Below are 13,295 nucleotides of genomic sequence, written 5' to 3'. Positions count from 1 at the left end.
CTCAGTCCTAGAATCTTGCACTTCAGAACCTAGAAAACACACTCCCACCCCTGGGTTCTTCCTGGACCCAGAGTCAGGGTCAAGACCATCCAGCCCTCACAGGGCATTAGATTAGATGATTCATTAGATCTTTTCATGGGCTAGTACTCCTCAATCCTAAGAGAAATCTCTAAAAGTGTAACGCACTCCTTACTGCCTTAGAAACTGATGTAGTAGACACATTTTATCCTTTCTGCAAAATGCAGTCATAATTACCTTATATAGTGTAGAATCCTAACATTTTTGAATTGCTCTTTGGGAACATTTGTTGTCCTCTTCTACAGACGGGCAAAGGGGTTATAGGATTATATGTGTCCTGGTCCCAGGAGAGACCCTGACACATACCTGCTTGCAGAAGCCTATGCATTCAGCTTGTTATTTTGTTTTTGTTCTTGTCATTTGACTTGTTCTCACAAAAGTAGAGTAAAGAGCTCAGTTCTCTGTCCCTCTGAACAGCGCTTTCTAGCAAAACTCATTACTGATTTAAAGAGGCTGTTTGCTCTCAACAAATTTTCTTCCCCATAGTAACTTTTCTTCACTGTTATCAAAACTCTCTGAAGTACACTTGAATTCACACCTTATATTGTCTTCTGGGCTTCCTGCCTACAGAGATTCTCCTTCCAATTACTCTCCTTTCGTGAAAGAGCAGAACATCCTGAATCTCTGTGTGTGTCCTCTGTGGCACTGAGGAGCTATGACATACCAGGCCCTCAACAGACTTGCTGAACTAACTCTAAACCATTCCTGATGTTCCTGTCAGAATAGCCCAAATATTTCATCACTTCTAGGGGCCTGAACTCTCAGGTCCCACTGAAAAAAATGTTCAAGTCCCACAGCAAAGTTGTATAGAGTTACATACTTTGTGTGGGATTTGTACTGACACGTAGCTTTGCTGTAAAAGCAGATACCTGCAAAACCTCTGTGGCTTAAAAGGACAAAGTTTTACTTCTTGTTCATACTCCAGGTATGCCATGGTCAGCTGGGGGCTCTGCTTTGCTCTGTGTCACTCACTCAGGAATGCAGGCTGACAGGCTCCCCAGCTTGGAGCATTGCCGTTGTTGGGACAGAGTGTCTTCGTTTCCTATTGCTGCTGTAACCAGTTACCACAAACTTAAGTGCCTGAAAACAATGCAAATTTATTGTCTTCCAGTTATGAAGGTCACAGTCTGAAATGGGTCTCATTGGGCTAAAATCAAGGTGTCGGCAGGACTGTTTTCCTTCCGGAGGCTCTCGGGGAGAATCTGTTTCCCTCCCTTTCCAGCTTCTGGAGGCTGCCTGTGCGCCTTCCTCCATCTTCACAGCCAGCAGTGGAGCATTTTCAATTCTCTCTCTGTTACCTCTGCTCCATCGTCACATCTTCTTCCACTCTGCCTCTCCTGCCTCCCTCTTGTGAGGATCCTTGTGATTACACTGGGCGCACCTGGAGAAGCCGGGATAATCTCCTTATCTCAAGATCCTTAATCACATTTGTGAGATCCTGTCTGTCCTGTGAGGTAACATATTCACAGGTTTCAGGGATTAAGAGGACGTCTTTGGGGGGCCATTATTCAACTTACCACACAGAGGGAAGTGATGGTGTCCAATCACACGCAGGCTTAAATATTCTGCCCAGAAACAGTCACACTTCACTTTTCATTGGTCAATTGGTCACTTTTCAGTCACATGGCCACACCTAACTTTTATGAAGCAGGAAGTACAATCTCTCATGTATCTAGAATGAAGGGAATAAGAATAAACACCCTGAATTCTTCTTCAGGATTAGGATGAAGGAGAATGCAAAAGGCCTTCACTACCATGGTAACAACAAAATAAATCTACATGAACGAATAATCATACTTTTCTATTTGGTGAATAGGTTGTAGATGCAAGGAAGCCCTGATTAACTGAATTTCAGGTCGGAATGAGCCCCCCATGGTTGAGCCAAAGGCCCCAGCTGAGGCAAACACCTAGTCTGGTATAGGTAGATAGAAGAGCAGGCCTGCTCTAGAGGAAGACAGTGTGGGCAGGAGGCAGCCAAGATTTACATGGTTGAACAAAAGAAAACAAATATAAACCCCAGACCCAGGAAGCTGAGCAAGTCATAAGCAGAGTGAACATAAAGAAAATCACACCCAGTCACTTTGTAATCAAAATGCTGACAACAAAGTTAAAAAAAAAATCTAAAAAGGAGCCAGAAGAAAAAAGACGTATTATATACATACAAAATTAAGCTGACCTCTCATCGGAAACAATAAGGCCTGACAATAGAACAAGATCTTTAAATGCTGAAAGAAAAAAAATGTCTGCAACTTAGAGTCTATAAACTACCAAAATATATTATAAAAATTAAGGCAAAATAAAGACATTTTTTGATAAACAAAAGCTGAGAGTCATCTCTAGCAAATTCACACTACAAGAAATGCTAAACAAGTTCCTTGAGGCTGATAGAAAATAACATCAGATTGAGTAAGTTAACAAGAGAGAAACACACATTTCAAACATCAGGATTAAAAGGGGGTTATTGTTAGCAATTCTGCAGAGATAAAGGATTAATAAAGGTGAATAAAGGGTTTTTGAACAATTTTATGCTAAAAAATACTAAGTTAGATAAAAAGGACAAATTCCTTGAAAAACACACTTACTAAAACTGACACAGGAAGAAACAGAGAATCTGAAGATCCTCATGTTGATTTTAAAAATTGACTGTGCAATTAAAAACCTTTTGCAAAGATAGTTTCACTGGTAAATTCTATCCAACCTGCAAGGAAGAAATTATACCAACTATACACAAACTGTTTCAGAGAATAGAGGAGAAAATCATTTCCCAATTTTTAAAACTTTTGGCCAGCCCCAACCCTAAGACCAAAACCAGACAAAGACATTACAAGAAAAGAAAACCACAGACCAATATCCCTTTTGAACATAGACACAAACATCCTTAACAAAATGCTAGCAAACTGAACCTAACATTTTTTTTTTATGACCAAAAACTAGGATTTTTTTCCTCAGGAATGTAAGGTTGTTTTATTTAAAAATATTAATCAATATAATTCATCATATTATCAAAATAAAATGGAAAAATCATATGACCATCTCAGTAGATACAGGAAAAACAGTCTACAAAATTCAGCACCTATTCATAATAAAAACTCTCAGCATGCTAGGAATAAAAGGAAACTTTCTCAACCTGACAGAGGTAATTAAAAAAAAAAAACCTATACCTAACATCATATATAATGATGAAATATTGGAATTTTCACCTTAATATGGAGAGCAAGGCAACGCTGTCCACTCTCATCACTTCTCTTCAACATTGCACTGGAGCTCACTATTCACTGGGACAATAGGGCAAAAAAAAATAGGCATATAAATTGGAAAGAAAGAATTAAAACTGTCTAGAACTAATAAGTGAATTCAGCAAGGTCTCGGAATACAAGGTCAATATACAAATATAAATTGTATTTCTATACACTAGCAGCAAAAATTTTAAAATTAAATTTAAGAAATACCATTTGACAAAATGGGTCAGATTGAGAGATGTTGGAATTATGTTTATGGTGTGTTGGAATCATGCATATGATGGTAGTAATGAATGATCTGAAAATAAAATGAAGAAAGCAATTCCATTACAGTAGCATAAGTAGCATAAAATAGAATAACATACTTAGGAATAAATTTAACCAAGGAGGCAAAAGACTTGCAGGCTGAAAACTACAAAACATTGTTGAAAGAAATTAAAGACCTAAATAAGTGGAAAGATGTCTCATTTTCATGTATTGGAAGACTTAATATTGTTAAGATGACAATACTTCCCAAAAGCAACATATAGGTTCAATGCAATTCCTATCAAAATCCCGATGGCATTTTTTTTACAGAAATAGAAATGCAGCCTTATATTCAGATGGAATCTTAAGGAATTCCAAATCACTAAAATAACCTTGAAAAGAACAAAGTTGCTGGACTCACACTTCCTGATTTCAAAACTTACTAAAAACCTATGGTAATCAAAATTGTTGTACTGGCATGAGAACAGACATATACACCAATGAAATGGAGTAGAGAGCCCAGAAATAAACCCTTACATATATGGTCAGTTGATTTTCAACAAGGGTCAAGACACTTTAATGTGGAAAGGACAGGCTTTTTAACAATTAGTGATAGAAAAACTGTATATCCATATGCAAAGGAATGAAACTGGGCCTTTACCTTACACCATATACAAAAATTAACTCAAAATGGATTAAAGACCTAAACATAAGAGCCAAGACTATAAAACTCTTAGAAGAAAACATATAGGAAATGTTTCATGACATTGGATTTGGTAGTGATTTCTTGGATATGACACCAAAAGCACAGGCAACAACAACAACAACAAATAGATAAATTGGACTTCATCAAAATTTTATAAGTTCTGTGCACCAAAGAACACTATCAAGAGAGTAAAAAGACCACCTACAGAATGGGAGAAAATATTTGCAATTCATATATCTGATAAGGGTCTAGCAACCAGAATATCTAAAGAACTTTATAACTCAACAACAAAAAGACAAGAACCTAATTTAAAAAGTGGGCAGAGGACTTGAACAGACATTTTCCAACAAATACATACAAATGGCCAATGAAAAGATGCTCAACATCATTAGTCATTAGAGCAACACAAACCAAAACCACAATGAGGTATCACTTCACACCCACTAGGATGGCTAAAAAAAAAAAAAAAAGACCAGAAAATAAACAAGTGTTGGGGAGAATATGGAAATATTGGAACCCTCATACATTGCTGGTAGGAATATAAATGGTACAGCCACTGTGGAAAACATTTTGATGGTACCTGAAAAAGTTAAACATAGAATTACCAAATGATTCAGCAAGTCTACTCCTAGATATATACCCCAAAGAACTGAAGACTCTTCTAACAAAAACTTGTACATGAGTGTTCATAGCAGCACTATTCGCACTAAGGTGAAACAACCCAAATGTCCACCAACTGATGAATGGATAAATAAAATGTGGTTTATCCACACAATGGAATATATCAGCCATAAAAAGGATTGAAGTACTGATACATGCTACAACATGGATGAACCTCAAAAACATGCTAAGTGAAAGAAGCCAGATGCAAAAGATCACATATTACATGATTCCATTTTATATACAATATCCAGAATAGGTAAATCTGTAGGGACAGAAAACAGGACAGTGGTTGCCAGGGGCTTGGGAGAGGTGGAAATGGAGACTGTTAATGGACACAGGTTTCTTCTGGGGGATGATGAAAATGCTCTAAAATTAGATAGTGGTGATGGTTGCACAACAACTGAATTGTACACATTAAAAAGGTTTTTACTCTGTGTAAATTATATGTCAAAAAAATTCTATGCAACATAGGGCTATACACCAAAAAGTGAATACTGTCACTATACACCTATTAGAATGGCCAAAATCCGGAGCACTGACAACACCAAAAGCTGACAAGGATGAGGAACAATAGGAACTCTCATTCATGGGGGAGAAGGCAGAATGGTACAGCCACTCTCAAAGACAGTTTGACAATTTCTTACAAAACTAAGCGTACTCTTACCATACGATCCAGAAATCATGCTCCTTGGTATTTACCCAAAGGAGTTGAAAACTTACGTCTACGCAAAAACCTGCGTATGGATGACAATAGCAGCTCTGTCCATAATTGCCTAGACTTGGAAGCAACCAAGGTGACCTTCAGTAGGTAAGAAGATAAATTGTGGCACATTCAGGCAATGGAATATTATTCAGGGCTAAGGTCATATGAGCTAGTAAGCCATAAAAAGACATGGAGGAAAATTAATTGCGTATTAGTAAGTGAAAGAAGCGAGTCTGGAAAGGCTACCTCATGTGTATGAGTCCAACTGTATGACATTCTAGAAAAGGCAAAACTATGGAGACAGTAAAAAGACCGGTAGTTGCCAGGGGTTGGGGGGAGGGGAGAGATGAATATGCAGAGCACAGAGGATTTCTAGGGCACGAAGATACTCTGTATGATACCATAATGATGGATGCATGTCATTATACATTTATCTAAACCCTGACCTCATACTCAAAATAATTAATTCAAGATGAATAACAAACTTAAATAGGAACCAAAATGCTTTTAGCAGAGAGCATGGGAGAATATCTTCATGACCTTGAGGTAGGCAAAGATTTCTTAGAACACAAAAAAAATCCCCACTAACTGTACAAGAAATACAGTGATCAATAAAAGGGCAGCAAAATTAAAATTCAGTTCATCAAAAGATACCATTCAGAGAATGAAAAGACTGAACAGCACTGATGATGATCACAGCCTGATTAGTGGCAGAGGGCCTCAGCACTGTTGCTGGCCTCACACTCACCTGCTTCAAAGGCTTGGAGCTTTGCAAAGTCCTTATCAAGTCCTACCCATCTTTTCTCTCGCTTAGATTGATAGATTGACAGGTTGTGAAGGTTGCATTTGGCCCTGACCAATTCAAGAGCTTTTTTGTCTAACAACAAAGCCTACACCTCTACTAACATTTCTGCAAATACCAATCGGCCATGGTTTTCTCAACTTTCTTTTTACTATTCAATTGGTAGCCAAGTGGCACGGAAGGCCTTAAGAGTCACATTTTTAACATCGTAATGAAATTGACAGTCCTGAAACTGCCTGCATATTACCTCGCCTGCTCAGAAGCATCTCTGTAAACTTTATACCGTGAATACTACAGCACTTCGTATCTGTAGCACCTCGCAAAGCACATTTACATGAAATTTCACATAAGCTCCACAACACACAGGGATTATTACCTTCATTTTCAGATGAGCACATTAAGATTTCTGAGCATTCCTGTTAACCTATCCTTTACCTATCTAGTAAGCAGAGGTGTGGAGTGCAAACCCAGATCCTCGGCCTCCAAATCCAGACTTCTCACCTCCTTGTCAGGCCTGGCCCTGAGACATGGTAGAAGTAGTCTCAGTCACTAACTCTGCTTCGTCAGCATGGGGGTGAATCTGTGTGCAAACAACATTTGGCAGAATTTACAGAATGGTGATGGAACCAACCAGACAATTTGCCTGTCTCAACATGAGCTTGTGCCCTGTGAGTAGCCAACGTGGAACCGCCGAAGGCTCTGGGCAACTGAAGATTTTGTTTCATGAAAGTAAGCAGCGCTAGGACCTCCAAGTATGAGCAGACCAGTCAGATTTTGCTTAAACTGGGAATCCTTTGATCACCAGTTACCAGTGGAAGGGAAGTGAGCAAACTGCCTAAAGAGACCAACTCAGCAGGCTCTGGGTGTGGGCAGTGCTCAGAAACGAGCTTTAAGATGTTGAAGTTACTCAGTTGCTCTGCAGCTTTTTGATTGGCTGATTGTATTGTGAGCCTTCTAATCGTTGATTCGTTTTGAAATGCCAAAGCTCTTGCTAACTAAATGAAACAGACGGGGAGGAGCACTTGACAGAGGACTGGGCATGTAGGGGACTCAGTGGAAGTTGTGCCAGCAGCCCCTGCCCTAACCCTTTTGGGCCAAGTTTTCTGTCCCAACCCACACAGAGTGGAAGGGTATGAAACCAGGGAGAAGCTGGCAAAGGGTGGAAAATGGGTGCCAGGACTGAGGTGTGAGGAAGCCCAAAAGACTAGAGAGCTGAATAGATGGCAGGTAAAACAAAACAGGGAGGTGTTCGGATTTTAGCGGTGGGGCAGGACTGCGTGACAGGGTTCATGGTGCATATTTCAGTTTTTCAAAGGCATTTGCCAGCCCGTTGATTTTCCATTCAACCGAGTCTGCCATAACTTGATTCCATGATGGTGTCATGATGTGTTCTGTGCCACACATAGGCAAGCCAAGGCACTAGTATTCTGTTTGAGATATTTCTTCAGAGAACAAGAAAAGCTTCTCCCCAGATTTCCCCTGGATAACATCTCTCCCCTTCTCAAATCCTCCCATTCCCCATAAAACAACAACAGCACAAGAAATATATGAGGGATGAAATCAGAGTAGCAAGCATTTATAACTTCACAAATTACTCCAAGAAAGAATGGACCAGACTTCACATACGCACAATAAGATACGGAATCTTCTTGCTTGGGGTGTATGGCACCTCACTATTACCGGAAATTACTGCTTCGTTATCACAATTCCTACAAGGTAGAATGTGGTGGAGTCAGCATTCTGAGTCATTTCCAAAAATGCTTTTATGGGAAGTTTGCAAATAATACTATTTCTTATGGGAGAAATAATTTTGGCAACAATATCTTCTTTTCAAGTCATACCATGTAACATATTACTTTCTGAATCAGAAATAAGTCAAACCAAAATTTTTAAAGGACATAGTAATAGTGATTCTTAATTATTATATCTAGAATATATAATAGATATTTAAAATCGCAGTAAAGAAGGCTAAAGTGGGTGAGTTTTCACTTGGTAACTAATGATACTTTATCATGCCTATGGTTTGAAAGGCAGCATTTAGGATCCACAAGTAAGATTTTCTTCAGTGATATGGGATTCAGCAGTTGCTGCTCTATTGGGGGTTGTAGAATGACTTTTCAAAAAAAGCCGTTTTTTTTTAAAGCAAACTTCTTCTTTTAGAACAGTTTTAGATTTACAGAAAAGGTGCAAAGATAGTACAGGGAGTTCCCACATAGCCCACACCCAGTTTCTCTGGTAATTAACTTTTTATGTTACATTTATATACATTTGCTAGAATTAATGAACCAATATTGATACATTGTTATTAACTAAACTCCATACCTTATTTCAGATTTCCTTAGTTTTTGCTTGATGTCATTTTCTGCTGCAGGATCCCATTTAGGACATGACATTACATTTCATCGTTATGTCTCCTTAAGTTCCTCCTGATGATGATGACTTCTCAGACTTTCCTTGTTTTTGATGACCTTGACAGTTTCGAGGAGTACTGGTAAGTTATTTTGTGGAGTGTTGCTCAGGTGGGATTCGTCTGAGGTTTTTCTCATAATTAGAGTGGGCCTGTTGGGTTTTGGAAGGAAGACCACAGAGGTGAAGTGTAATTCTCATCACATCCTATGAAGGTACATGCTAGCAACACGACTTACCACCAGGATGTTAATAGGATGATGTTTTACTTCACTGGGGAAGCAGGGAGCTCGCTGAAGGATGGGCCAGAACCCCAGCCCCCAGGCGTGTGTAGGAGAGGTTGTAGGGGGAGGGACCTGAGCTCCAGACTCCATTACAGAAGGAAAAAAGCAGAGAAACCTGACGAAGCAGGGGCCTGTTCCTCTTGGGAAATCCCGGTGGTTTACACTGCCTAGTAATGAGATTGCTTCCAAATCGGGAAAGCGTGCCCTGTGCCTGGTCCCATCGGGGGCCTGGTGAGTGGATGCCCTTCGATGCCCGGGAAGGGTTTTGACAGTGCTACAAGGAAGCCCAGGGATCCTCTGTGTTTGGGGGGTGGGGAGGGGTATGGGGGTTCAGGCGAGAGTAATTTATGAACAAGGATATTTGCTTAACGGGCAGAGGCTATGTTTAAAATGTGAGCCCCTTGAAGGGAGCATCCTAAGTAAATTAAGGCACAGCATTATACAGATATGGCACAAAACCAGCTGGTAGGACAAACATGCCTGAGGTTTGAATCCAAGTGTTAGAAGGCGCAGAGCATGGGGACATCCCAGGCTAGGCTGAAAAGGGTTCAGCACAGCTCAGGGCTGCAAGGCTGGAAGGCAGGAGGCAGCTGGGTCTGTGAGGAAGCTCTCTGCACAGCGCACTGGACCTCAGCTGTGCTTCGCTCCCTCTCTCCACCAGGCCTTGGTGATGGAGGGTTACATCTCTACTCTTTTCCCCTTGTTCGCATTCCAGGACTCTGCCTGGCATGGGGGCTGGAATTCTTTCAGGCCCTGGGTTTCTGCATGAGCTCCTATGTGGAAAGTCGCCGGGCTGCTCCAGGATGTCCTCTGCTGTGCCCCCATCCTGTCCTCCTTATCACAGCTGCAGGCAGCCCGAGCCACATTCCTCCTGCCTGAGTCATTGCCCCGGGTCCCAGGCTGCCTTTCCTCCAGCTTGGCCTAGGGGCCAGCCCCTGTCCATTCCATCTTGTTGCTTGTCCCTTTATTCGTCAAGAACGCTACAGATTTATTTTTATTGCCTATATGGAATGGCAGTTATTAGCCAAAGAAAATTTTCCATACGTAAGTTATTCCCTTTCCTTTTCAGCATCCTTCTCATCAAGATCTAGCCTGTCTCATCCCTACTGGGCCCTACTCCTAATCACAGCATTATCTGTATATTTTTTAACTTAGGTTTCCTTGACGGTTATAACACCATTTGATCAAAAGTCTAAGCTATGCTTTTAGGTTTAGTCCGTGCACACCCATCCACCCACTGGTGGACTTCTGACCTCCTCCTTCTTGCTTGTTGATGTCTTATCCCCTAGAGCACCTTCCTAACCCTCCTATGGCAGAAGGCTTCCATTCCCCACATGAATGGATGACTCAATGAAAGGGAACAAACACAATGTTGCCTAATGTCTAAACCAAGTGATTTTGAATTTGTTGAATTAACTGGAAAATTTGACACCAGGTGGATCTTATTTATCCTAGATAATTGGCAGGCCCCTGGAATCCTGTCATATTCAATTTCAAGTTTAAAATACCTCTAATACATAATTTGGGGCTAAATTTTGTGCTAATTACTAGATTCTAGACAAGCAACAAGACATTATGGTGGTTTTAGAAAATGTATGGAAGGAAAACTTAAAATTGAAAACATTCTCTTCACGGCCATTGACATTTTTACCCAGAAACTACAGTGAGACCGCCTAGTATCCCCACAGCATAACTTGAGTCAGAGGCTATTGATTCTGAGCACAACCCTCTTACTTTTAAGAATTATTCTATAATCATTGAATGCCCATTATGTATCGCGCAAGATGATTAGTAATTTCTAGTCATTTTTCCCTAAAAGAGGAAATATTCCCGAGTGTACTCACTTCTACTCTCTCCATGGTTTAGTCATCAGATGTTTACCAAGCTCTACCATGTGCCAGATGCTCTCAGTGTCAGGCTCCCTGCCCTTAAAGGGCTCAGCCTGGTGACCATGCAAGGCATCTAGAATGGAGCCTGTGGACCACCAGAGCTAGCGGGGGTGTGTGTGTGACAGGGAAGCTTTCTGGAGGAGGTAACCGCTAAGCTGAGTGCTGAAGGATGAGGGAACTCGCCAAGCTGTAGCAGACAAGGAACGAGCTTGCCACGTTGTGGGAAACAAAATGTTGTGTTGGACGCAACTTATTTGAAAGGAGACATTAGGCCAGAAATTTAAATGGGAATTAAGAAGCACTCTTCCATATCCAGGACACAGTTCTGCGGTAAAGCCAGGGTGCCAAGTCTCCATCCCTTCCTCAGGATCTGCTCCTCAAGAAGTGGTGAGGCTTGGTGAATGAGGATTCCAGAGAAGCCAGGGCACATCCTCCCAGACACCTTTCTCCTTCCCGGCAGCCTCATGACCAGCTTGGACCATGACTCCTGTGCAGCCCTGGGCAGACAGCCCAATATCCCTGGGCCTCAGTTTCCTTCATGGTTAAAATTGGAGTAGTGATGCCCCCCAGTTAGGAGCTGTTTCTCTGGGTTCTTCTCCCAGCTCTTGTAAAATGCAGATACTGCTAGGCACCTAAATGAGTTCACGCTGGTCTCAGCATTGTGTATAGGTAACAGGAAGTGTTTGCCCATGGTGAGGGCATGTGTAGACAGAATGGGGTTGGGCCCTTCCTTACGGAGGGACCTGCGCCTGGGGTGGGAGCGAGAGGAAGCAGTGCCTGGCTTAGATCTCTGCTTCTGGCCCCGCCAGACCCCATTTACTCTGATTTAAAAGACAAGACAGAAGCTATAGTTTCTGGAATGATCCTGGGTCACAGACTCTTCAGAAATGGAAGGTACCTCACCACTCATCACTCCCACCCTCCCACCCTTGATTTAGTCCAGTCAATTTCTGTTCTTTTCCATTAGATCCAATGACTTAGATGGGAACAAAGCAGTAGTTTAAATAAATATCATATCTGGCAAAGCCATGAAGCATTTTCCGCCTAGCTGTTGGTTCTCACTCAATTACTCGTGAAGCATGTAAGTTGCGCAAGCCTCACTGCTGGGTGTGGTGATGCCAGTGAAATGTAGTTTAGAAGAAATGTGTCCACCCAGTCTTCTCCTTTAGAGAAAGTGTACTGGTCAGGGTTCTCCAGAGACACAGAACCAGTTGGATGTGTGTATACATGTAGAGAGAGAGAGATATTTATTTCAGGGAATTGGCTCACGTGATAGTGGGGCTGGCAAGACGGCAGTGTGAAGGGCAGGCCAGCAGGCTGGAGATCCAGGGAAGAGCTGAGGTGGCAGCTTGAGTCCAAAGGCAGCCTGAAGGCAGGATTTTCTCTTGCAGGGCCCTCCATCTTTTCCTCTGAAGGCCTTCAACTGACTGGGTGATTCCCACCCATATTATGGAGAGTAAAGTGCTTTACTCGAAGTTCACTGGTTTAAATGTTAATCTCATCTAAAAAATACTCTCACAGTGACTCCTAGACTGCTGTTTGACTAAATATCTGGGCACGGTGGCCACCAGGTTGCACACAGAGTTCGCCGCCACGGACCAGTCCTGACGGTCACTTCGGCGTTCTCGTGGTTCATCCAGGCGGGGTCCCTGTGCTCCGTCTCGCCCTCCTCAGGTAGCTCCAGGCCAGCCCTCTGCCAGAGGAAGCAGGGGCTGAAAGGACCCCCGGGCCTGGATGGAGGGGCCTGGCTCGCTGCCCTCGCTGCCTCCTGGTAGCCGTGCACTTTCTCCTCTTGGGCTTCAGGTTCCGCAGGCGTGAAGTGGACGTGCTGCTCTACCCGCCTCACAGGAGCGTCGTGAGCATTAAATGGAGATACCGTTCGCATTCCGCTAAGTGCAGTCACTGCGCTGTCAGGGGGAGCCAGCATTCCCGACTTGGAGCGGGGCAGAGAGGGTCCCTCATGCTGAAGGATGGGGTGGGGAGGTGGGGACTTCCCTCACGGACCAAGGCAACACGGGGAGGAGCGTCCACCCTCAAGGACGAGCCTGAGCTCTGCCTGCGGGAAATACTCCCAACCCAGAGCTCCCAAATTGAGCTTTTTGCTCTTTTAAAATTACTATGTGTTCTTTCCAAAAATTCCAAAATTTCAGAGTAAAAACTTCCCCTCCTTCATCACTCCTTCCCCAAATCCCCACCCTTCTCCAAAGGAGGCAACTATTAACTCCTTGGCATGAATCATTTCACACCCCTTCTCACTGATTTCTTTTGTCACTACAAAA

General features: G+C 42.3%; 2 long non-coding RNA genes across 7 annotated transcripts in view; one reads left to right on the top strand and one right to left on the bottom strand.

Moving 5' to 3' along the window:
- The window catches only part of LOC309610878, a 63,792-nt gene extending 50,979 nt beyond the window's left edge, over nucleotides 1-12,813 (top strand). Inside the window, exons 6-9 of one of the 2 annotated variants that reach the window (XR_014234192.1) lie at nucleotides 8,809-8,928; nucleotides 9,843-10,171; nucleotides 12,408-12,447; nucleotides 12,538-12,813. This is a non-coding gene — a long non-coding RNA (uncharacterized lncRNA). Of the gene's footprint in view, nucleotides 1-8,808; nucleotides 9,598-9,842; nucleotides 10,172-12,407; nucleotides 12,448-12,537 lie in introns of those variants that run through there. The other variant, XR_014234193.1, reaches the window with a different exon arrangement.
- LOC309610876 lies at nucleotides 43-8,893 on the bottom strand. 5 transcript variants are annotated; one of them, XR_014234186.1, is made up of 5 exons: nucleotides 8,760-8,893; nucleotides 8,068-8,146; nucleotides 6,873-7,017; nucleotides 3,279-3,353; nucleotides 43-1,750 (listed from the first exon to the last, which is right to left on the bottom strand). It is a non-coding gene; the product is annotated as an uncharacterized lncRNA (long non-coding RNA). The 5 variants fall into 5 exon arrangements; XR_014234187.1 differs by having other exon boundaries at nucleotides 6,939-7,017; XR_014234188.1 differs by lacking the exon at nucleotides 6,873-7,017 and adding an exon at nucleotides 3,528-3,615.
- Nucleotides 12,814-13,295: the final 482 nt, after the last annotated feature.

The sequence above is a fragment of the Balaenoptera borealis genome (assembly GCF_965194805.1).
Source record: "Balaenoptera borealis genome assembly, chromosome: 14".
Classification (NCBI taxonomy): domain Eukaryota; kingdom Metazoa; phylum Chordata; class Mammalia; order Artiodactyla; family Balaenopteridae; genus Balaenoptera; species Balaenoptera borealis.
The sequence above is the reverse complement of the archived record's forward strand: the minus strand, read 5'-3'. Positions and strand labels throughout refer to the sequence as shown.